The sequence below is a fragment of the Panthera onca genome, chromosome B4, assembly GCF_046562875.1.
Source record: "Panthera onca isolate mPanOnc1 chromosome B4, mPanOnc1 haplotype 2, whole genome shotgun sequence".
NCBI lineage: Eukaryota > Metazoa > Chordata > Mammalia > Carnivora > Felidae > Panthera > Panthera onca.
In genome coordinates this window covers 58,848,860-58,873,289 of record NC_138345.1, presented here as the reverse complement: position 1 = coordinate 58,873,289, position 24,430 = coordinate 58,848,860, and the positions used below count along the sequence as shown (strand labels likewise).

Below are 24,430 nucleotides of genomic sequence, written 5' to 3'. Positions count from 1 at the left end.
TAAATTTCCCCTGTGCTCCTTCCTAGTCAGTGTCTTGCCCCTGCAAGAGGCAAAAACTTATCTGATCTTTTTATCACAGAGTAGATTTCTTTCTAGAATTTCACATAAATGTAATCTCAGTATTGTCCTTTATGTGTATGTCTGGCTTTTTCTCTCAGTATAATGTCTGAGATTCATCCATGTTGTTGAATGTTGATTTCTTTTTATCACTGATTATTATTACATTGTATAAATATACATAATTTGCTTATCTATTTCACTGTTAATAGGCATTGGAGTTGTTTCCAGTTTGAGCTAATATGAATAAAGTTGCTAATAATATATTTATTCTGGTTTCTGTTGGAAATATGTTTTCATCTGTCTTGTGTAAGTACCAAGGAGTGGAATTAGGTTAGATGTAATAATTTTCTTTTATATGCTTAAATAATGTTGACATTTAATGTTATTAATTATTCCATGCTGAAACCATCAACAATACTTTTATCTGCAGTTTGGCTTTAAAAGCTAATTAATGGCATTTATATTATCATGACACTTTTTCATGGTGGGTCAAGTAGAATGGCTAGATGTAGAATGGTCCTCTTTTTAAGGCCATTAACATTGCACTCTTTCCTTCTTTTGCACTCCCTCTTTCACCTCATTCCTGCTTGAACTGGTTGTCTCCTACTCATTCTTAAGACCTCACCTCAGACTCTTCTCCTCCTAGAAGCCTGCCCTGAGCTTCCCAGTCTGGATTAGATGACCCACTAAGAACTTCATAATTTCCTCCTATCGTGATTTGTGTCACCCAGCTTTGCAAACATTGGTGTATATGTCTATCTTCTGTTTTCCATTGTGAGCTCCTTGAGAACAGAATTATTTACTATTTTTCTTTGCATAACTGTTGCCTAAGCCTATTTGACATGGTAGTTCCTCAGTAACTGTTGGTTGAATGAATAATTAAAAGTGAGGTAACTTACTCAAGATCCATAGTGAGTTAAAGGTAGAACAAGAATTTGAAGTTTTGTTTTTAAATTCATTGTTTTCCTCCTAATTTTCTGGGTTAAGCATTTTTTAAGCTAAGACAAAATAAAACATTCTCCAAACTTATTTTAGATAAAGAGAGAAACTAGTAAATCCCTAGAGATCAGATGTAAGTATCCCAGAGACAAGCAGTTGGGACCAGTGGTGGTATCATTAAATTCCTGTGCAAGTAGATAGTAGAGTCTACGAGTTCAGAACCTTGAGAGAGCTGTGGAGCCAAGGAAGGTAAAAGGTGAGAGCAGGACCCACGGGGATAAGAATCTCTGGGGACATTGGACCCCTTCCCTAAGGCTGTTCTTTCTAATGAGGAAGGACAGAGCATTAGCATAAGTTACAAATACCAATAAGCAACAAATACCAATACAGTTTTACCCATAATCTACATTTAGGTCACTTTGTCAGATTTTTTAGTATCCATGGTAACAAGTTGATCAACTAATTCCATACCTAGATAATACGTGAGGGGAAAGAGCTGCACAATACAATAGTATTTATAGACAGACATGGTCAATAATATTATTGTCAGTCACTGTCAAACAAAACAAATTTTATTGTTGTTTTCTTCCCCAGCCATTGCTCTACGTGATATTTCAGGCTTCATTTTAAAAACTGGAACAGTATAATGTTAGTATTCTTTAATTCCTGTTGAGACTGAAATTGAATTCTGGGGTGTTAGGAATTGCAGAATGGGGGGTTCCTGGGTGGCTCAGTCAGTTAAGCATGCAACTCTTGATTTCAGCTAAGATCATGATCTCACAGTTTTGTGAGTTTGAGTTCTGTGTAGGGCTCTTCACTAAAAGTGCAGAGCCTGCTTGAGATTCTCCCTCACACTCTCTGTTCCTCCCCAGCTTGCTTTCTCTGTCTCCGTCTCAAAAATAAATAAACTTAAAAAAAACCAAAAATGATAAATATGACATTTGATCAATCCACACTCTGTCATCTGACTTTTATTTATCATATTTTTCTAGACTGCAGAAAGATCGACTAAGGCACATTAGTGAGAATGTTAATAATAATGAACCTAGTATTCCTGGGTTCAACCCAGGATGTAGTTATTTTCCTCAGAGCAGCAGCAGTAAACAGAGTGTGGACAGATGGCTAGCGAGGCAAGATTTTTTTAATTCAATCTCTCCACTATGTTTATAATAAATAACCACAAGTTTTGACTATTGAACTGGTTTTTATCCTTTCTAAAAATTAAAACCTCACCCCCTAACCTTCCATTTGTTTTCTTTTCCCCTGTTGCTTGCCTTTTCCTTCTTGTTCAGCCAAATTTCCTAAGCCATACTGATTATAGATTGGAATCTGATTTTATGTCTAAGATATATTTTATGATTATAAAACATTTTTAAAAATCTAATATCCAAAGACTTTTAGCAAAATTTAATTAATCCTCTTAAATTAGTGATACCACACAATGTCACAACATTAATCCCAAAAGCAAATTGTATGTTTTAATTTTTTACAAGAAGATTATTTTTCATTTCCCAAAATGACAAATAACTTAAAACAGTAGGAAAATTGATTGGTTGCCTTCAGCAGCATTGCAAGTTAACTTGCTGACTTAAAAAATCAATTACCATTAAAGTATTGATGGAAATACCTGGTGTCTTTGTAGTTTTTTTCATCAAATTCTACAGATATGAATTATGATAATTTAAACCCTATAAATATAGTTAGTGCTATATCTAGATTAATAAATGCACAGTATTAAAGATAAATATTACTTTTACAAGTGAGTAAGGATCCTGTGCTTCCTGAGCATAGAGAGATAAAATTCAGCTGAGAATTTACCCTTTTTGTTTGTACATATAGACATAACCCAATTTATTAGTCAAAGCTGCTTTATTTTCTTTTCTTTCAGGCTATCTTAGAAGGGGAATTATGAGTTAGGAAGCACAGAGGGGATCAACCTAAGGTAGGCCCCAGCTTTGTCTATAATCAGATTAAGTAGCATCCTCACGTTTTAATTGCCTGTTTAAGCATCTCCTTTGGTTGTTGGTAATTTGCTCCATGCCATTTAGAGGATATATATTGTAGGGCCTGGCTTCCATGAATATCAATCATGACTTTCTTCAGATTAAGGGATGTGTTTACGAATTGGTTTGTTTGTGTATCATTGTGTGAGATGTCTGTCTGAAGACTTTATATGGAGGGGATATAGACACGAGATCCTGTATAATTCAGCTGTTTTTCTTCCTGTACTTTTCATTTGAGATTAATTGAAAATTTTTCCCAGTATAATTTCTTCCAATAAATAATTACATTTAGATTTTTATAAAAATATCATTTTATCTACATATATTTCAGTATATATCTTTTATTTTTTTTTTGTTTTTTTTCTTTTTTAATATATGAAATTTACTGTCAAATTGGTTTCCATACAACACCCAGTGCTCATCCCAAAAGGTGCCCTCCTCAATACCCATCACCCACCCTGCCCTCCCTCCCACCCTGCCCTCCCTCCCACCCCCCATCAACCCTCAGTTTGTTCTCAGTTTTTAACAGTCTCTAATGCTTTGGCTCTCTCCCACTCTAACCTCTTTTTTTTTTTTTTTTCCTTCCCCTCCCCCATGGGTTTCTGTTATGTTTCTCAGGATCCACATAAGAGTGAAACCATATGGTATCTGTCTTTCTCTGTATGGCTTATTTCACTTAGCATCACACTCTCCAGTTCCATCCATGTTGCTACAAAAGGCCATATTTCATTTTTTCTCATTGCCACGTAGTATTCCATTGTGTATATAAACCACAATTTCTTTATCCATTCATCAGTTGATGGACATTTAGGCTCTTTCCATAATTTGGCTATTGTTGAGAGTGCCGCTATAAACATTGGGGTACAGGTGCCCCTATGCATCAGTACTCCTGTATCCCTTGGATAAATTCCTAGCAGTGCTATTGCTGGGTCATAGGGTAGGTTTATTTTTAATTTTCTGAGGAACCTCCACACTGCTTTCCAGAGCGGCTGCACCAATTTGCATTCCCACCAACAGTGCAAGAGGGTTCCTGTTTCTCCACATCCTCTCCAGCATCTATAGTCTCCTGATTTCTTCATTTTGGCCACTCTGACTGGCGTGAGGTGGTATCTGAGTGTGGTTTTGATTTGTATTTCCCTGATAAGGAGCGACGTTGAACATCTTTTCATGTGCCTGTTGGCCATCCGGATGTCTTCTTTAGAGAAGTGTCTATTCATGTTTTCTGCCCATTTCTTCACTGGGTTATTTGTTTTTCGGGTGTGGAGTTTGATGAGCTCTTTATAGATTTTGGATACTAGCCCTTTGTCCGATGTGTCATTTGCAAATATCTTTTCCCATTCCGTTGGTTGCCTTTTAGTTTTGTTGGTTGTTTCCTTTGCTGTGCAGAAGCTTTTTATCTTCATAAGGTCCCAGTAATTCACTTTTGCTTTTAATTCCCTTGCCTTTGGGGATGTGCCGAGTAAGAGATTGCTACGGCTGAGGTCAGAGAGGTCTTTTCCTGCTTTCTCCTCTAAGGTTTTGATGGTTTCCTGTCTCACATTCAGGTCCTTTATCCATTTTGAGTTTATTTTTGTGAATGGTGTGAGAAAGTGGTCTAGTTTCAACCTTCTGCATGTTGCTGTCCAGTTCTCCCAGCACCATTTGTTAAAGAGACTGTCTTTTTTCCATTGGATGTTCTTTCCTGCTTTGTCAAAGATGAGTTGGCCATACGTTTGTGGGTCTAGTTCTGGGATTTCTATTCTATTCCATTGGTCTATGTGTCTGTTTTTATGCCAATACCATGCTGTCTTGATGATGACAGCTTTGTAGTAGAGGCTAAAGTCTGGGATTGTGATGCCTCCTGCTTTGGTCTTCTTCTTCAAAATTACTTTGGCTATTCGGGGCCTTTTGTGGTTCCATATGAATTTTAGGATTGCTTGTTCTAGTTTCGAGAAGAATGCTGGTGCAATTTTGATTGGGATTGCATTGAATGTGTAGATAGCTTTGGGTAGTATTGACATTTTGACAATATTTATTCTTCCAATCCATGAGCAGGGAATGTCTTTCCATTTCTTTATATCTTCTTCAATTACCTGCATAAGCTTTCTATAGTTTTCAGCATACAGATCTTTTACATCTTTGGTTAGATTTATTCCTAGGTATTTTATGCTACTTGGTGCAATTGTGAATGGGATCAGTTTCTTCATTTGTCTTTCTGTTGCTTCATTGTTAGTGTATAAGAATGCAACTGATTTCTGCACATTGATTTTGTATCCTGCAACTTTGCTGAATTCATGTATCAGTTCTAGCAGACTTTTGGTGGAGTCTATCGGATTTTCCATGTATAATATCATGTCATCTGCAAAAAGCGAAAGCTTGACTTCATCTTTGCCAATTTTGATGCCTTTGATTTCCTTTTGTTGTCTGATTGCTGATGCTAGAACTTCCAGCACTATATTAAACAACAGCGGTGAGAGTGGGCATCCCTGTCGTGTTCCTGATCTCAGGGAAAAAGCTCTCAGTTTTTCCCCGTTGAGGATGATGTTAGCTGTGGGCTTTTCATAAATGGCCTTTATGATCTTTAAGTATGTTCCTTCTATCCCGACTTTCTCAAGGGTTTTTATTAAGAAAGGGTGCTGGATTTTGTCAAAGGCCTTTTCTGCATCGATTGACAGGATCATATGGTTCTTCTCTTTTTTTTTGTTAATGTGATGTATCACGTTGATCGATTTGCGAATGTTGAACCAGCCCTGCATCCCAGGAATGAATCCCACTTGATCATGGTGAATAATTCTTTTTATATGCTGTTGAATTCGATTAGCTAGTATCTTATTAAGAATTTTTGCATCCATATTCATCAGGGATATTGGCCTGTAGTTCTCTTTTTTTACTGGGTCTCTGTCTGGTTTAGGAATCAAAGTAATACTGGCTTCATAGAATGAGTCTGGAAGTTTTCCTTCCCTTTCTATTTCTTGGAATAGCTTGAGAAGGATAGGTATTATCTCTGCTTTAAATGTCTGGTAGAACTCCCCTGGGAAGCCATCTGGTCCTGGACTCTTATTTGTTGGGAGATTTTTGATAACCGATTCAATTTCTTCGCTGGTTATGGGTCTGTTCAAGCTTTCTATTTCCTCCTGATTGAGTTTTGGAAGAGTGTGGGTGTTTAGAAATTTGTCCATTTCTTCCAGGTTGTCCAATTTGCTGGCATATAATTTTTCATAGTATTCCCTGATAATTGTTTGTATCTCTGAGGGATTGGTTGTAATCATTCCATTTTCATTCATGATTTTATCTATTTGGGTCATCTCCCTTTTCTTTTTGAGAAGCCTGGCTAGAGGTTTGTCAATTTTGTTTATTTTTTCAAAAAACCAACTCTTGGTTTCGTTGATCTGCTCTACAGTTTTTTTAGATTCTATATTGTTTATTTCTGCTCTGATCTTTATTATTTCTCTTCTTCTGCTGGGTTTAGGCTGCCTTTGCTGTTCTGCTTCTATTTCCTTTAGGTGTGCTGTTAGATTTTGTATTTGGGATTTTTCTTGTTTCTTGAGATAGGCCTGGATTGCAATGTATTTTCCTCTCAGGACTGCCTTCGCTGCGTCCCAAAGCGTTTGGATTGTTGTATTTTCATTTTCGTTTGTTTCCATATATTTTTTAATTTCTTCTCTAATTGCCTGGTTGACCCACTCATTCGTTAGTAGGGTGTTCTTTAACCTCCATGCTTTTGGAGGTTTTCCAGACTTTTTCCTGTGGTTGATTTCAAGCTTCATAGCATTGTGGTCTGAAAGTATGCATGGTATAATTTCAATTCTTGTAAACTTATGAAGGGCTGTTTTGTGACCCAGTATATGATCTATCTTGGAGAATGTTCCATGTGCACTCGAGAAGAAAGTATATTCTGTTGCTTTGGGATGCAGAGTTCTAAATATATCTGTCAAGTCCATCTGATCCAATGTATCATTCAGGGCCCTTGTTTCTTTATTGACTGTGTGTCTAGATGATCTATCCATTTCTGTAAGTGGGGTGTTAAAGTCCCCTGCAATGACCACATTCTTATCAATAAGGTTGCTTATGTTTATGAGTAATTGTTTTATATATCTGGGGGCTCGGGTATTTGGCGCATAGACATTTATAATAGTTAGCTCTTCCTGGTGGATAGACCCTGTGATTATTATATAATGCCCTTCTTCATCTCTTGTTACAGCCTTTAATTTAAAGTCTAGTTTGTCTGAAATAAGTATGGCTACTCCAGCTTTCTTTTGGCTTCCAGGAGCATGATAGATAGTTCTCCATCCCCTCACTCTCAATCTAAAGGTGTCCTCAGATCTAAAATGAGTCTCTTGTAGACAGCAAATAGATGGGTCTTGTTTTTTTATCCATTCTGATACCCTATGTCTTTTAGTTGGTGCATTTAATCCATTTACATTCAGTGTTATTATAGAAAGATATGGGTTTAGAGTCATTGTGATGTCTGTATGTTTTATGCTTGTAGTGATGTCTCTGGTACTTTGTCTCACAGGATCCCCCTTAGGATCTCTTGTAGGGCTGGTTTCGTGGTGACAAATTCCTTCAGTTTTTGTTTGTTTGGGAAGACCTTTATCTCTCCTTCTATTCTAAATGACAGACTTGCTGGATAAAGGATTCTCGGCTGCATATTTTTTCTGTTTAGCACACTGTAGATATCGTGCCAAGCCTTTCTGGCCTGCCAAGTTTCAAAGGAGAGATCAGTCACGAGTCTTATAGGTCTCCCTTTATATGTGAGGGCACGTTTATCCCTTGCTGCTTTCAAAATTTTCTCTTTATCCTTGTATTTTGCCAGTTTCACTATGATATGTCGTGCAGAAGATCGATTCAAGTTACGTCTGAAGGGAGTTCTCTGTGCCTCTTGGATTTCAATGCCTTTTTCCTTCCCCAGTTCAGGGAAGTTCTCAGCTATAATTTGTTCAAGTACCCCTTCAGCACCTTTCCCTCTCTCTTCCTCCTCTGGGATACCAATTATGCGTATATTATTTTTTTTTAGTGTATCACTTAGTTCTCTAATTTTCCCCTCATACTCCTGGATTTTTTTATCTCTCTTTCTTTCAGCTTCCTCTTTCTCCATAACTTTATCTTCTAGTTCACCTATTCTCTCCTCTGCCTCTTCAAGCCGAGCCATCGTGGATTCCATTTTGTTTTGCATTTCGTTTAAAGCGTTTTTCAGCTCCTCGTGACTGTTCCTTAGTCCCTCGATCTTTGTGGCAAGAGATTCTCTGCTGTCCTGTATACTGTTTTCAAGCCCAGCGATTAATTTTATGACTATTATTCTAAATTCACTTTCTGTTATATTATTTAAATCCTTTTTGATCAGTTCATTAGCTGTTGTTATTTCCTGGAGATTCTTCTGAGGGGAATTCTTCCGTTTGGTCATTTTGGAGAGTCCCTGGCGTGGTGAGGACCTGCAGTGCACTTCCCCTGTGCTGCGGTGTATAACTGGAGTTAGTGGGCGGGGCCGCAGTCCGACCCGATGTCTGCCCCCAGCCCACTGCTGGGGCCACAGTCAGACTGGTGTGTGCCTTCTCTTCCCCTCTCCTAGGGGCGGGATTCACTGTGGGGTGGCGTGTCCCGTCTGGGCTACTTGCACACTGCCAGGCTTGTGTTGCTGGGGATCTGGCGTATTAGCTGGGGTGGGTAGGCAAGGTGCACGGGGGCTGGAGGGGCAGGCTTAGCTCGCTTCTCCTTAGGTGATCCACTTCAGGAGGAGCCCTGTGGCAGCGGGAGGGAGTCAGATCCGCTGCCGGAGGTTTGGCTCCGCAGAAGCACAGAGTTGGGTGTTTGTGCGGAGCGAGCAAGTTCCCTGGCAGGAACTGGTTCCCTTTGGGATTTTGGCTGGGGGATGGGCGGGGGAGATGGCGCTGGCGCCTTTGTTCCCCGCCAAGCTGAGCTCTGCCGTCCGGGGGCTCAGCAGCTCTCCCTCCCTTTGTCCTCCAGCCTTCCCGCTTTCCGAGCAGAGCTGTTAACTTATGACCTCCCAGACGCTAAGTCGCGCTTGCTGTCGGAACACAGTCCGTCCGGCCCCTCCGCTTTTGCCAGCCAGACTCGGGGGCTCTGCTTGGCTGGCAGGCTGCCCCTCCGCCCCAGCTCCCTCCCGCCAGTCCGTGGAGCGTGCACAGCCTCGCCGCCCTTCCTACCCTCTTCCGTGGGCCTCTCGTCTGCGCTTGACTCCGGAGACTCCCTTCTGCTAATCCTCTGGCGGTTTTCTGGGTTCTTTAGGCAGGTGTAAGTGGAATCTAAGTGATCGGCAGGACGCGCTGTGAGCCCCGAGTCCTCCTACGCCGCCATCTTCCGGAACCCCCATACCTCTATCTTTTAAAAATAAGGTCACTTTTAATAAAAAATTCTCCTTGTTATAATTCTCACACCTGAAACATTAATGACATGAATTTAAGTTTTGAAAAGTTAGAAAATAGACTGGACTATATTATCACCAATATTAAAGGAATTGCCTCTCTATATAATTGTGATTATAGTCATTGAAGCAGAATAGGGATTACACTTTTGCTCAACCTGGTAATATTCTCTGTTGTAACTCTGGTATCAAATAGAATATTTAATTCACATAATCATTATATATCTGCACTGAGAAGACAATGGGGAAAAATGGGAAGATAATTTGGAAAGAATTATAGGGTTATTTCAAAGAAGAGTCCTACTAATAATTGAAAGTCCTCTATACCTTGATCTTATCAACCCTGTTAATTCTTAAATTTGAGTAAAACCTTATTATATATTTTCAGTGCCCTATTCCTCAGTGACTATTTCTGGAGAAGTTTACTCTGTGTGTATTATTAATCTAAATTATTTCAAATCCTTAATGCACTTTGGTAGTTTTTTTAACTGATCTGTATTTGATTTCCTATCAAATCTACCATTGTTTATTATCCCTCTATTACATCAGATAGAAGATAGTCAGACACTTCCAGATGAGTCCCATGAAGAGTACTGAAGGGCAAGAGGATAGGGTATGAAGTTGGAGGGCACATTTCAGGGATCAAATCCTAGTAGGGAACCTATCATCATAGCCCAGACAGTGAGTTCAAAGTCACAACTTCAAACTCAGGACCAGACGGAGAGCAGGAATTAAGCAACAAATCAATAACAAATTTTATCTGGAAAATCTGAAATTTGAATAATACATTCTAAATAATCTATGGGTGACAGAAGAAATCACAAGAAAATTTATAAAATATTTTGAACTGAGTGAAAATGAATATACAACATAAAAACTTGTGGGATGAAGCCAAAACAGTGTTTAGAGACAAACTTATAATGTTAAGTGCTTATATTAGACAAGAAGAAAGGTCTCAAATCAATGATCTTAAAAAAACTTGAAAAAGAAGAGCAAGTTTAGCTCAAAATAAGCAGAAGGAAGGAAATGATGGAGATAAGAGTAGAAATGACTGAAAGAGTAAACAGAAAAACAATGGAGAAAAATCAATTAAATTTTTAAAAAACTGTTTTTTTGAAAGCTTAATAAAATTGGTAAAACTTTATCCAGACTGAGCAGGAAAAAAAAGAGAAAGGAGAAAACATGGATAACCAATATTATAAAGCAAAAGGGAACCTCTCTGCAGATCCAACAAATTAAATTGTTTCTTACACATTCAATGAGTCTATCCTTATGTGGTTTCCATCAGTACCAGCATTTAAAGGATAAGAAGAGGGGCACCTGGGTGGCTCAGTCGGTTAAGCATCCAACTTTGGCTCAGGTCATGATCTGGTGGTCTGTGAGTTCGAGCCCCGTGTTGGGCTTTGTGCTTTCAGCAGAGCCTGCTTCAGATTCTGTTTCTCCCTCTCTCTCTCTCTGCCCCTCCCTAGCTTGCCCTCTGTCTCTCTCTCTCAAAAATAAATAAACATTAAAAAAATAAAGGATAAGAAAAGTATATTATAAAAACTGATATGAAATTGACAAATTCCTAAAGAGACCTAAACCACAAAAGCTCACTGAAGAAGAAATGGAGTACATGAATAGCCCTATATGTTAAAAAAATTGTATTTGTATTCAGTTAGCTGGGTCCATATTCTATCTAAAGCCACTGTGCTTTAGATAGGTGGTCAATATTGTTTAACGAAAATTCTCCTATTATTCTACCTGTTTGCCTTAAAATGTCTCTATGAACTCATCCAACCAGTTTTATATCCCTCTGGACTTTGAGGAAAAAGTGTTCCTACTCACCGATTCCCAAATATATTTGGTTTTGTTCATGCAAGTAGGATGATAGGAATAGGGTGAGTCATAGAAAACTTCACAGAGGAGATAACATTTGATTTAAATAGTAAAGGATAAGGACTGTATAGCAGTTGCAGGACTATGCTAGAACACTTTTGATAGTCTTCCATAATGCCCTCCATCCAGTAGAAGGGGCACAGAAATGGATACAACAGCCTAGAATGTTTCATTTCTATACCTGGAAAGCTGTTGGAAACCAAGATTAAACAGAGACTCATTAAGTGCCCAAGAAGCATAATTTATTGGGAAAAAGGTTTATTTTCCTCTAAGGATACAAATAAACATTTGGCCAGAGCAAAATTTTGAGGAAGTTATCAGGGGATTGAAGAACAAATTCTGACATGGATAAATGACTAGCTTGGAGATCTAAAACAAAAGAAGAATTAAAAAAAATATTTATAAATAATATAGAAGTACAAATAATGAGTACCTGGGATGAATACTAGAATTGGGTGTATTTAAAATTTTTATAGATGACTGAAAACTTCAAATTTATAAATGATATGACATTTTTCTAGATGGAAAGATGCCAGGTACACATAGAAAATATGAGGCAGTATCTCAGAGGCTAATGGACAGGAAAGTGGCAAATGAGCTTCTTTCTGACAAACATGGGGTTATCACACATTTATGTAAAAATAATTCAAGCTGTATTTATAAAATGATGAGTTTAAGTAACACTTATGAAAAGTAATTCAGGAGTTATTGTAGACTATTCCTATTCTTTTTTTAAAAGGAATTATTAAATAAATAGAAAAGGAGGAAAAAGAAGATAAAAAAAATTTGTGTGTGCTTGTGAACACATTTTGTCATTAGAAATGTTCCTCCAGTTCCAACAAGTGTCACCAGGCACCATGAATTGCCTAGAAATGACCTAGTGTTACATTATACTCAAGATTCCATTAAGTTACAGAAATAAGGAGTCATCATTTTAAGAAATCCAGCAAAGAGTATCTTTGAGTCGATGGCAGTGATGAAGCACAGGTTGTAATTTGTAATTACATCTGTGAGTATAGTCCCATATTTACTTCTTCTTGATTTTAGTCAGCATGAAATAATTATGTGTTCCAGATTGGAGTGCATTCAAAGTTCCGTTTAAAAAGTTCATGGAGATTTCCCACTTTGCTCTAAGAAAAATCTGCTCTTAATGTTATGTTCCCCTCTGGCATGCCATAAATGGACACCCTAGAGATCAGAATAGCTAATAAGTAGAGCAACTTAAGAATAGCCTCTCACAAATCAAACTGGAACAAATGTGAGATCCACATAGCAGCAACCAAATATATACTTTCCCCAATCATATATCACACATTTAAGCTTTAAGTATAACCTATTAACAAATTCAGGTTTAATCCTCTCTCTGGGGTTTGGTAATAAGTTTAAGAAATGAAAATGACTTTACAGGTTCGAGAAAACTAAGTAGAATATTAAACAAGCAGTGTTTTAATCCACATTTCCTTCATGGAATATGAAAGCTTTACTTTTTCTTTGGTTTAGGCCTCATACACCTGAACATTTAGGTAAGCCTAACAATCCTTTCTAGAGTTTCTTTTAGCTTTTTTTCAGCAACTTGTACATTTATGATTTTTACATTTAAAAAATCATACTTGAAAATTGCTGTCATGGGTGCTTCTTCAGATAGATCCATGTATAGGTCAGGCAGTTAAAAATAGTGAATGTTCATGGGATAGGGTGGGACACAAGGAGCTTGAATTCATCATGACAATTACAGGTGATAAAAAATTCTTGTTTTCCTGCCCAGAATTCTAAGGGGACCACTATTCAGTTGCCTTACCCCTTACTCCAGATTCCTTCACCTTCATATGTGAAGAGGTCTGTGTACTTCTTACAAAGTTCTTGAGGTAGGAACTTGGTCTCAGAGTGGTTTTGGTCTCATAGGAAACAAAGGCTGGATTTATTAAGTATGAGAACACAAACGTTCTATCCGTACATGCTAAAATGCTTTCTAGTTCCATGGGTTAAATCAGGTAGTCTCTAAAAAAAACTCTCACATTTGGTCTTCAGTGCACCAAAAAAAAATCTCTGGTACTGAGTGACTGACCTTGTTCTGGGTGGGAGAAATACTATATCTGTATAAGTGGTTCACGTTTCTGACTTCACTCCTTACCTTACATACTCAATGATCTATGATGAAATAGCTCAGCAGAGAGCATCAAACTGAGGTACTGTTGGAGTTAGGGAAATGTGCCCAGGGCTTGGAGTGACAACTGCACATCAGTCCTGGCGCAGGTGTGTGACCTGGGGAAGTTCTCTGAATCAATTTAAGTCCCCTCGTTTGCAGGTAGCGGTAATATCAAACACACCTACTCCTTTGGTGGTTTTCCATCATGAAGATGGAAAACGTTGTGTTTGAAAATACTTTGTAACCTGTAAACAGCCTCCTAATGCTCATTATTGTTATTGTTCCTTGTATTTGATAACAATGCTCCTGCCGTTGCTATTTTCTAGGCCAGTTTTCAGCTTGCCCTGGGATGGATTCTGAATTTTTTTAAGTGGACAATGACTGGCATTTTATCACCCCATTCTTCTTTCTATGCACATGTAGCCCAGAAACACACAATGCAGAAACACTTGGAAAACATGCAATCATTTTTTCAAGAGCTGGGACCAGGTTTCTCTTTTGCATCCTACAGTAAGCTAAGATTGCCCTTAGATTCCCTACAGTCCTGCTTTCAATCTGTTTCAACCCTTGCATGATGATAACACATCAGTTACTATCTTACAAATCATCACAATTTCAAGCATCAAATATGCAGACTAACCCTTTGTCTCCATAGGTAGGAGCCAGAACTATTCAGGTCAAGACCTAGGTCCTGTTCTCTAAGGTGTTCCTTTGTTTGCTAAAGAAGCCTTCTCAAAGTAAGGGATCAGAGCCTAAGGGGAGAGTGCAGACCAGTGGAGTGCACAATGGAGAGCTCAGTGCCTCTGTTCTTTCTAGCTCCTTTGTCTAAGGTCATTACATCTCTGATTCTCTTTATATGGTATCCTTGCATAAGTAGAGTTTTAGAGAGGCAGCTTGACACATAGTCATACTTTATATGCACACATGCTTTTACAAATACATAGATATGTACAAATGTATGAACTGTGGATTAGTATATATTTAATCATTAAGTACATTATCTTTGCCCTCAAGGAATTTAGTATCTTAAATAATAGAGATAAAAATATGCAATGCATTCAAGTACTCTGATAACCTGGATGTTCTTTTTTATTTTTAAGTTTACTTATTTTTTTAAAATTTATTTTGAGAGAGAGCACAAATTGGGTAGAGAGTTGGCTAGAGGGGCAGAGAGGGAGAGAGAACCCCAAGCAGCCTCCAGGCTGTCGGTGCAGAGGCTGACATGGGGCTCAAACTCACGAAACTGTGAGATCACGACTTGAGCCAAAAACCAAGAGTCAGACACTTAACTGACTGAGCCACCCAGGCGCCCCTAACCTGGATGTTCTTAAATACAGATACACATATGAGTTATCCAGATGTGTTATGTTTTATGTTTTACTGAGTGTATACCATCTTCCATGACTAATTTAAGCTCTTTACACGTGTTGACTCCGTTAATCCTCCCAACAAATTTATTAAGTAGATACTATATATGTGTGTGTATTTATATAGATATATGTATATACATATATCTATATTTATATTTATATATATGTATATATATGTATATACACACATATGTATATGAGGTAGGTACTATTATGAAGGACAGATGCTAAGCTACACAGAGATTAAGGACTTTGTCCAAGGACCTATAACCATCAAGTGGCAAAGAGGTGAGATTCCACCTGAGCAGTTGGCTTGAGACGCCAGGTGCTTAATTCCTCCACTAGACTGCTTCTATGATAAATGCAGGTCTCCAGTCAGCCTTTAGTGAGCAGATACTCACAGCATGCTGCCTCCCTGGCAGCTGTGCATATGATTAGTGGATGGTCATGAATCTTGCCAGCAGCATGGTTCTACCATACTCTGCCCAATATTGTTGAAGGCCACTTTTGTAGGCTGAGTTTCACTGACATAGGCTCTGAGATAGAGATTTGCATGCCAAAGTGAACTGGGGAGAACTCTCAGGAACACCTATTAGGGAGTGAGGGAAAAGGGAAGAGCCAGCATCCATTCAGAGTAGACAGAAGAAGACTTCAATTTTGATGCAGCTTCAACAGAGGTCTCAGCAGATCCCTTGCAGAGTTCCAGACTGGATTGGCCTTTTCTCAGTTAAGGAGAAGGCACAGGGTGTTTGTACCCCCAGGTCAAGTAGTCGCTGGTTATGGGCTCCCACAGGAGAACAAGGAAGCTCCCTTTGAGGGTAATTCCTGGGGAAAGAATCAGCTGTGAGTTGTCAGGAGGCAGTTCTCCCAGTGGCAGAGGGGATGAGAGGCTCAGCCTGCAGGGGGATCTGGGCAGCTCTCCATGTATCCACTATAGACTCTCAGAGTCTTGGTGAAATGGCAGGCGCTGAAGATAGTATTTTAAGAAAGGAAGTCCTTGCTTTGTTCCTCTGCCTTGGAAAGACAGATACTGTTGTGGAAAATCACACACACATACACACACACACACGGTTGTGAGTGGCAAGCAGGAATGAGGAAGAGAAGGTTCACTACACCCACCCCCCTTCCCCTTCACATATCCTACTCCTTTCCATGGCTGGATTACCAAAATTCTTGCAAAATTTGCAGGGGTGGCTCATCCAGGTGGATTAGAATATTTAGCTGCTCTGGGAGGATATGGCTAATGGGCAATCTTTCCCTTTCCCTCTCCAAGAAAATTTCTTGCCCATTCTCTGAGAAATTAAAGTAATATATTTCTCTGAATGGAAGCTAACTCTAGAAGTAAAATCCATAGCTCAGGTGAGCTTTAGATTATTCCTAGAATGGTGAAATAATAAAGTAATTAAAGCATATTTCTATAGGCCTCCTCTTTCTCAATGACATAGAATCATTGCCCCATTTTCTTCTCCCTCTTCTCTTCTCCCCCTCACCGCACTGTGTATGTGCATACACTTGTGTGTGTTTTAGGAAAAACATGAAGATATGTTATATTTATAGCAATATCTACCAGGTATTAAAAGCCTTCTATTGCTAAATATCCCAACAACCCCACACAGTAGAAATGATACTGTTTTACAGAATGGGAAATTGTTGCTCAATGAGTTTATGTGAATTGCTCATGATCCACAGCCAGTAAGTGACAGAGCAAGTATTTGTTTTTTTTTTTTTTTTTTTTTTTTGGCTGATAGAAATTTATTATAGAGTAAACATTAACAGATATACATGCATGTAAAGTAGCATGAAAATGACTGCAAATATAGACAATATTTTTATACAAATTTATACAGTAAAGTAAAAGGAGGAACAATCAAAATTCTCGAATTTTTAAAAACAAATAGGTGCATCTTGTGACTTTTCTCCCATATATCTTTTTTTTTTTTTTTTAAATATATGAAATTTACTGTCAAATTGGTTTCCATACAACACCCAGTGCTCATCCCAAAAGGTGCCCTCCTCAATACCCATCACCCACCCTGCCCTCCCTCCCACCCCCCATCAACCCTCAGTTTGTTCTCAGTTTTTAACAGAGCAAGTATTTGAAACACTCTGTCTAGATCCTCAATCCACACTGACTCTCTGTGAAAAGGGGTTTGAAGTATCTTGCATCTCATTTAGGGTATCTTGGGATAGATGTTTCCCTGCAAGGCAAGAACTGAGTTTAGGTGTGGATAAATACAGCTCTACTTAGGCCCCTACCCACACTTCTCCTACAATCCACTTTATGTATCCTGTGTGTGATGGCAGGAGTTCACTCCTACAATCCACTTTATGTATCCTGTGTGTGATGCAAGAGTTAATTGCTTACACATCCCCAATAACACAAAGTCTTTATTTAACTCGAAAACATTAATAACTGGTTTTTGCCTTGTTAGAAACAGCCTCTAATCTTCCTGGTAGAAAGTGGAGAATTTTCTCTCACAGCTGTTATGGGCTTTGATTACCATATAATAGTTAACTTTTCATTTGTTTTAAGATCTTGAGTGGGAATATGCAGTGTACAATTGCATATTGTAGTAGTCCAAAATAAAAAAGGTTTGCCTTTAAATATCATTTATAGGATTTTCCCTTTATACTTAACATTGAAGCTGGTAAACTTATCTATGGACTTAAGACTCTTCATGCTTGTTTTTGATAGGGGCCATGTGAAGCGAATGCCATTGCCTAAATGATTGTTCTCATGGTGAAAATGGTTGCCTTTACTGGCTTCCAATTAAAGAAGAACCCTAATCTTTGCTATGTGCTCCCAGGTCTGGAGCAGAAACAAAATAAGTGTGAGAACATCAGTCCTCATCTTGGAACGGGAATGGATAAAGATCTGTTCTCTCCCATCTCCCAAAAGCCTCCCACCATCCTTTCTCCCACGTTCTATAAGTTTGGTCTCTCACATGCCCAGAAGACATCTTGTGATATTTTTTTTTTCTTAAACAGCACCAGGCTTTAGAAAATGAAATCTGTTGGTCAAAATAAAAACAAGTTAAGAGTGTCTGTGCAGGGTAAGGCCTTTAGTCAAAGCATTGAATTACTGAAAGATTAGCTTTATGCTGAAATACTAAATGACTGTAGAAGAAATCTGAGAAACACCATTTAATATCATTAAAGACTTGGAGAAACAGGAACTGATTCATGAGAAAAGAAAGTACAGAGGAGAAGGGTCAGTTAGCTGGAGGCTTAGAGGCATGTTAGGATCTGTACTGGGGAGAAAATGGGGAAATAGAAATGTATTGGTTTTTACTGCACTGAGTGATTTTCTTATATCAGTGGTGCATAGATGGTTAAATACTGCCTATAGGTAACTTAAGGGACTGAATTGCCAGTGTAGCTTTCTGAACTGTGATTATAGGAAGAGGAATGTATTCTGGTTATGACATTTGGTAAAGTATTACAACAAAACCTTTGGTGACAACATGATACATTAGCCAATACAGCACAACAGGACAAAAACAGTAAGGCACACTCACTGAGAAAAATGAAGCCACAGGCAGTTCCTACCACATCAGGGAGGACCTGATAAAGTACACCACGAAGAGTTATTTCATTCAGCACAAGCACCATAGGCATTGGCTGACCATTTAAGACATGAAGACGAAGGGCTATGAAATATTAATCCCACATAATTTGTTATTCTTATATTCTTATAACCTTATGAGGAAAGGTCAATATTCTACTATCATAAAACTCCTGTGCCACTGAGAGTGTTGTACAGAGTTCAACCAACAATCCCCAAGCCTGCTATAAATATGTGGTGTTTTTGAAGGAGGGAAAGTTCCAGAACAGAGAGAGAGGCTGACTATCTTACTTAAGGACTCACAGCAGAATCAGTCCAGCCAGCCACTGGTCTTTAGTACCTCCTGAATTTATGGTTTTTACTTTCCTTTCTGATCCATTGCTCATAATTTTTCTTGTAGCATGAGGAGAAATGCTTTAACCCAATCCCCATCCTTTTTTGGGGGGGTGGGGGTTCAACTCAAGTCTCATCACTTTCTTTCTCAACCACTGCAGCTCACAGATCACTTCTGCCATCTTTGAAAATCCTCAGTACTTATTGCCTACATTTTTAATGTATATACTATACATTATATATCCTATATTGCCATGAAGTTAATCTTAATTTTTAAGATATATCCATCTTTCCTTAAATAGATGAAATAGAGATATATTTTTACTATAAAACTATTCTTATATTTTTTCTGTTGTTACCTAAATTCTAACATAAGGTTGATGTTAAAATAAGCAGGCAGCAAATACATGGTAATGAGTGAATGAATGAAAGTGTATTTATTAGGAATTGCCAAGTTAGTAACAATTACCTGATAGCAATGACTTCAAAAAATAGAGGTTTATTTTCTTTCATGTAAAAAAGTCCATGTTATAATTATACAATACATAATTATACAACACATAATTATACAATACAATAATTATACATAATTATACAATAAAATGTGCCCAAGCTCCTTCTAGGTTTCTGTTCCACTATCCCTAGCATGCAGGTTTCCTCATGGTTGTAAAACTTCTGCTGAAGCTCCAGCCATTATATCTCAGGTTAAAGGCATGAAGAGGGAAAAAATGAGAAAGGCCCAAAGGAGCACATCTTCCAAAAGAGTCAGCTTCCTTTAAAGAGCTTTCTGGAACACCTATGCAGATGACTACTGAGTATATCTCATTTACATCTAAAAAGAGTTAGCTCTATTTTTAAGAGAGTAATCTTAGGCTATGCATATAGTATGCAAAAGAAAATCAGATTCTAGTAAAGAAGAAGGATATGGAGGAGGTAGTTACCAATGTCTGCCTATGTAGTGGTCAAAGTTGCCTCCTGATTGGGGTTCAGACCTGTAAGATTAGATGTTTTTCCAGTATAATGCATCTGTGGGGGAAAATATATATACCTTGGAATTTAGACAAAAGAATATGAAAAGAGTATCAGTCATCCAGGATGGAATTAAAGAGTCAAGGATCTGGCAAGGTGAAGGGAGGAGAAATGGGGTCTTCCAGTAATAAAGTGAGACTGAGAGAGCTAGAGGTCTCAATGATGTTGAGAAGCTGGTATCGTGGTAAAGACATGAAAAAGCTAGAAAGACAGGCCACTGTGGTCTGAGGATGGAATACAGGATTTAAGATTTCAGAGTCTTAGCTGTTCCAGACAGTGAGTGACAGGGATCAGGGTTTGATTTTCGAAGTAGAGCAGATCTGAAGGTCATTAGAGTAGAAAAGACTTATAAACTCTCATGGTACAGGATCATATCTATTGAATGTGCTTTACATATTTCCTAGTTGTGCCAAGCATAGACGAATTTTCTTTTCATTGTAAAAGCAGTACAACTACATTTTGGAAAATAGAGGTGGAGAATCCTCATATTCCCACCATCTACACAACTCATGTCTGAATTGGTGTATTGCCTTCCACATGATGTACATAATTGCAACCATAGTTTACATATGATCATTGATTATTTTAATTTAACAGTATAATTTAGCATTATAATGGAAGCAGTTTTGATGTTGTAACATAGCTTTTATATAATACAAATTTTATGTAATTACAGTTATAATTACTTTCAATTGGGGGATACTCCAGATGATAGATCAAGACCATGTTTCTAAAGACCCATTAACACAGTACTCACAATCATAAATACAGGCTCAAGATTCTTAGTATGTATTTTGATTTTTGACAATTTTAGCACATCTTTAATTCTAACTTGAACAATGAGAATTTTTCTTCATGTGTTTTTGGATCCATGCTTGCCAGGGAAGATTTCAGGGGTTCAGCAAAAAGGTAAAATAAATTCTTACTGCACTAAATCATCTAGTCTTTCAACAGACTTAAAAACCAATCTTTTCCAACAAGGAGAAAACAAGAGGGTAGAGAAATGAGAACAAATGAAATTTTATAACTTCCTTATCTTGTATTTAGGATAAGAATATATCGAGTATCTTCTCAATACACTTGTAAAAAGAAGGCCTGGTTCTGAGGGTGGAGGAAGAGCCATCTAATATAACTCTTGCACTTACAGACCTTGATCTGTACACTGAACAAACTTATGTTAATATTCCCAATTTCAAATGGTTGAGGAATGCAGTTGGCAAAAGGGAAGAGTGATGGTTGCACCATCAAAACAAGAGAAATCAGAATACCCTGGGTGTCTAACAGTAAGACAAAAATGAGTCATTTCCCTCTTTATTCCTGGTAATTTAGCTGATGTTTTGCAATCCTCCTCTTTAGTTTCACAAAAATGAGGATCTTGATCTGTGATCCAGAGTATTCCAAAATTGTTATTTGAATCACTTATTATGAACCCATTGATTAATTATAATAGTTATTCTACAACATGGAAAATGCTTATATTATAATGTTTAATTAAAATGAAAGGATAGCGGGACCTGTATGTCTCACCTGGTTGGGCTTCCAACTTTGGCTCAGGTCATGATCTTGTAGTTCAGGTTCGTGAGTTAGATCCCCACATCAGACTCACTGCTGTCAGCACAGAGCTCGCTTCGGATCCTCTGTCCCCCTTGCTTTGCCCCTCCCCTCTTTGTGCTCTCTCTCTCAAAAATAAATAAACATTAAAAAAGAAAGAAAGAAAATAAAAGTATAGGTGATTATATGTAAACCATGGTTGCAATTATGTACATCATATAGAAGGCAATAAGCTAATCAAGACATGAGCTGTGTAGATGGAGGAAATGTGAAGATTTTTCCTATTTCCCAAAATGTACTTTTATTGTTTTTACAACAGAAAAAATGTGTGCCTTCAAATCTTTTGACATTGCTTCCCTCTGACTTATATGCCCAGAAAACTTCCTACTATGGTCAATTCACCTATTCTTTTGGGTTGCCTAAAATTGCTATGTAAATTCATACAGCCCTATGGATAGAACCCCTACAGAAGTAAATTTTCCATTTCAGGCCAAGCTCAATGCCGTTTAATAATCTCAATACTTGGGGCACCTGGATGGCTTAGTCTGTTGGGTGTCCGACTTTGGCTCAGGTCATGATCTCACAGTTCAGGGGTTTGAGCCCCACATCGGGCTCTGTGCTGACAGCTCAGAGCCTGGAGCCTGCTTCGGATTCTATGTCTCCCTGTCTCTCTCTCTCTCCCTCCTCTGCTCGTGCTCTGCCTCTCTCTCTAAAAATAAATAAACATTTAAAAAAATTAAGAAATAATAATAATCTCAATACTTTTCCCTGGCCTTTTCTCCCACTTATTTCCAAAAATGGCTGTTCCAAATATTTCCCCTTTATATAGCCCCTTACATGTGTATTTTCCAGGGTGCTGTCCTCAGGCCCTTCTCTTCTTTCTCTGTTCATTATCCTGATTTAACTACCATCCATTGAATTTGTATTTCCAAATTCCACCCATCCTCTCGCTCTACACATTCATTGTGCTGGGTATTTGGATGTTTGTGCTCTTGGATGGCACATGGGCATCTCAGGATCAAACTCATTATATTTGATAACCTTTAGAACATTGTTATAGTTTCTATGCTTCAGTTAATTCTTTTTTAAAACAAATGTGTTTTTTTATATATAATTTGTTGTCAAATTGGTTTCCGTAAAACACACAGTGCTCATCCCAACAGGTGCCCTCCTTAATGCCCATCACCCACTTTCCCCTCTCCCCCACTCCCCATCAACCCTCAGTTTGTTCTCAGTATTTAAGAGTCTCTTTTGGTTTGCCTCCTTCCCTCTCTGTAACCTTTTTCCCCTTCCACTCCCTCCTGGTCTTCTGTTAAGTTTCTCAGCATCAACATATGAGTGAAAACATATGGTACCTGTCTTTCTCTGCCTGACTTATTTCACTTAGCATAATACCCTCCAGTTCCATCCAGGTTGCTACAAATGGCCAGATATCATTCTTTCTCAATGCAAAGTAGTATTCCATTGTATGTATAACCACATCTTTTCTTTTCTTTTCTTTTCTTTTGTTTTATTTATTTTATTTTTTTATAATTCACATCCGAATTAGCATATAGTGCAACAATGATTTCAGGAGTAGATTCCTTAGTGCCCCTTACCCATTTACCCCATTCCCTCTCCCACAACCCCTCCAGTAACCCTCTGTTTGTTCTCCATATTTATGTCTCTTATGTTTTTTCCCCCTCCCTGTTTTTATATTATTTTTGTTTCCCTTCCCTTATGTTCATCTATTTTTCTCTTAAAGTCCTTATAGGAGTGAAGTCATATGATATTTGCCTTTCTCTGACTGATTAATTACACTTAGCATAATAACCTCCAATTCCATCCACATAGTTGCAAATGGCAAGATTTCATTCTTTTTGATTGCCAAGAAATACTCCATTGTATATATATACCACTTCTTCTTTATCCATTCATCCATCGATGGACATTTGGGCTCTTTCCATACTTTGGCTATTTTTGATAGTGCAGCTATAAACATTGGGGGCATGTGTCCCTTCGAAACAGCATACCTGTATTCCTTGGATAAATACCTAGTAGTGCAATTGCTGGGTCGTAGGGTATTTCTATTTTTAGTCTTTTGAGGAACCTCCATACTATTTTCCAGAGTGGCTGCACCAGCTTGCATTCCCACCAACAATGCAAAAGAGATCCTCTTTCTCTGCATCATCGCCAACATCTGTTGTTGCCTGAGTTATTCATGTTACCGATTCTGACAGGTGTGAGTTGGTATCTCATTGTGGTTTTGATTTGTATTTCCCAGATGATGAGTGATGTTGAGCATGTTTTCATGTGTCGGTTGGCCATCTGGACGTCTTCTTTGGAGAAGTGTCTATTCATGTCTTTTGCCCATTTCTTCACTGGATTATTTGTTTGTTGGGTGTTGAGTTTGATAAGTTCTTTATAGATTTTGGATACTAACCCTTTATATGATATGTAATTTGCAAATATCTTCTCCCACTCTATCAGTTGCCTTTTAGTTTTGCTGATTGATTCCTTCACTGTGCAGAAGTTTTTATTTTGATGAGGTCCCGATAGTTCATTTTTGCTCGTTTCCCTTGCCTCTGGAGACATGTTGAGTAAGAAGTTGCTGCGGCCAAGATCAAAGAGGTTTTTGCCTGCTTTATCCTCAAGGATTCTGATGGCTTCCTGTCTTACATTGAAGTCTTTCATCCATTTTGAGTTTCTTTTTGTGTATAGTGTAAGAAAGTGGTCCAGGTTCATTCTTCTGCATGTCGCTGTCCAGTTTTCCCAGCACCACTTGCTGAAGAGACTGTCTTTATTCCATTGGGTATTCTTTCCTGCTTTGTCAAAGATTAGTTGGCCATACATTTGTAGGTCCATTTCTGGGTTCTCTATTCTGTTCCATTGATCTGAGTGTCTGTTTTTGTGCTAGTACCATACTGTCTTGATGATTACAGCCTTGTGGTATAGCTTGAAGTCCGGAATTGTGATGCCTCCTGCTTTGGTTTTCCTTTTCAAGATTGCTTTGGCTCTTCAGGGTCTTTTCTGGTTCCATACAAATTTTAGGATTATTTGTTCTAGCTCTGTGAAGAATGCTGGTGTTATTTTGATAGGGATTGCATTGAATATGTAGATTGCTTTGGGTAGTATTGACATTTTAACAATATCTGTTCTTCTAATCCATGAGCATGGAATCTTTTTCCATTTTTTTGTGTCTTCTTCAATTTCTTT

At 38.1% G+C, this 24,430-nt stretch overlaps 1 protein-coding gene across 14 annotated transcripts in view; it reads left to right on the top strand.

The window, feature by feature from the left end:
* The window catches only part of LMNTD1 (lamin tail domain containing 1), a 461,495-nt gene that overhangs the window by 35,682 nt on the left and 401,383 nt on the right, over positions 1 to 24,430 (top strand). For 2 of the 14 annotated variants that reach the window (XM_078449997.2, XM_078449996.2), the window contains exon 2: positions 2,888 to 2,941. The exons of the other annotated variants lie outside the window; for them this stretch is intronic. The gene's annotated coding sequence lies outside the window, so the exon portion shown is untranslated. The remainder of the gene's footprint in view (positions 1 to 2,887; positions 2,942 to 24,430) is intronic. 14 annotated transcript variants of the gene reach the window in all.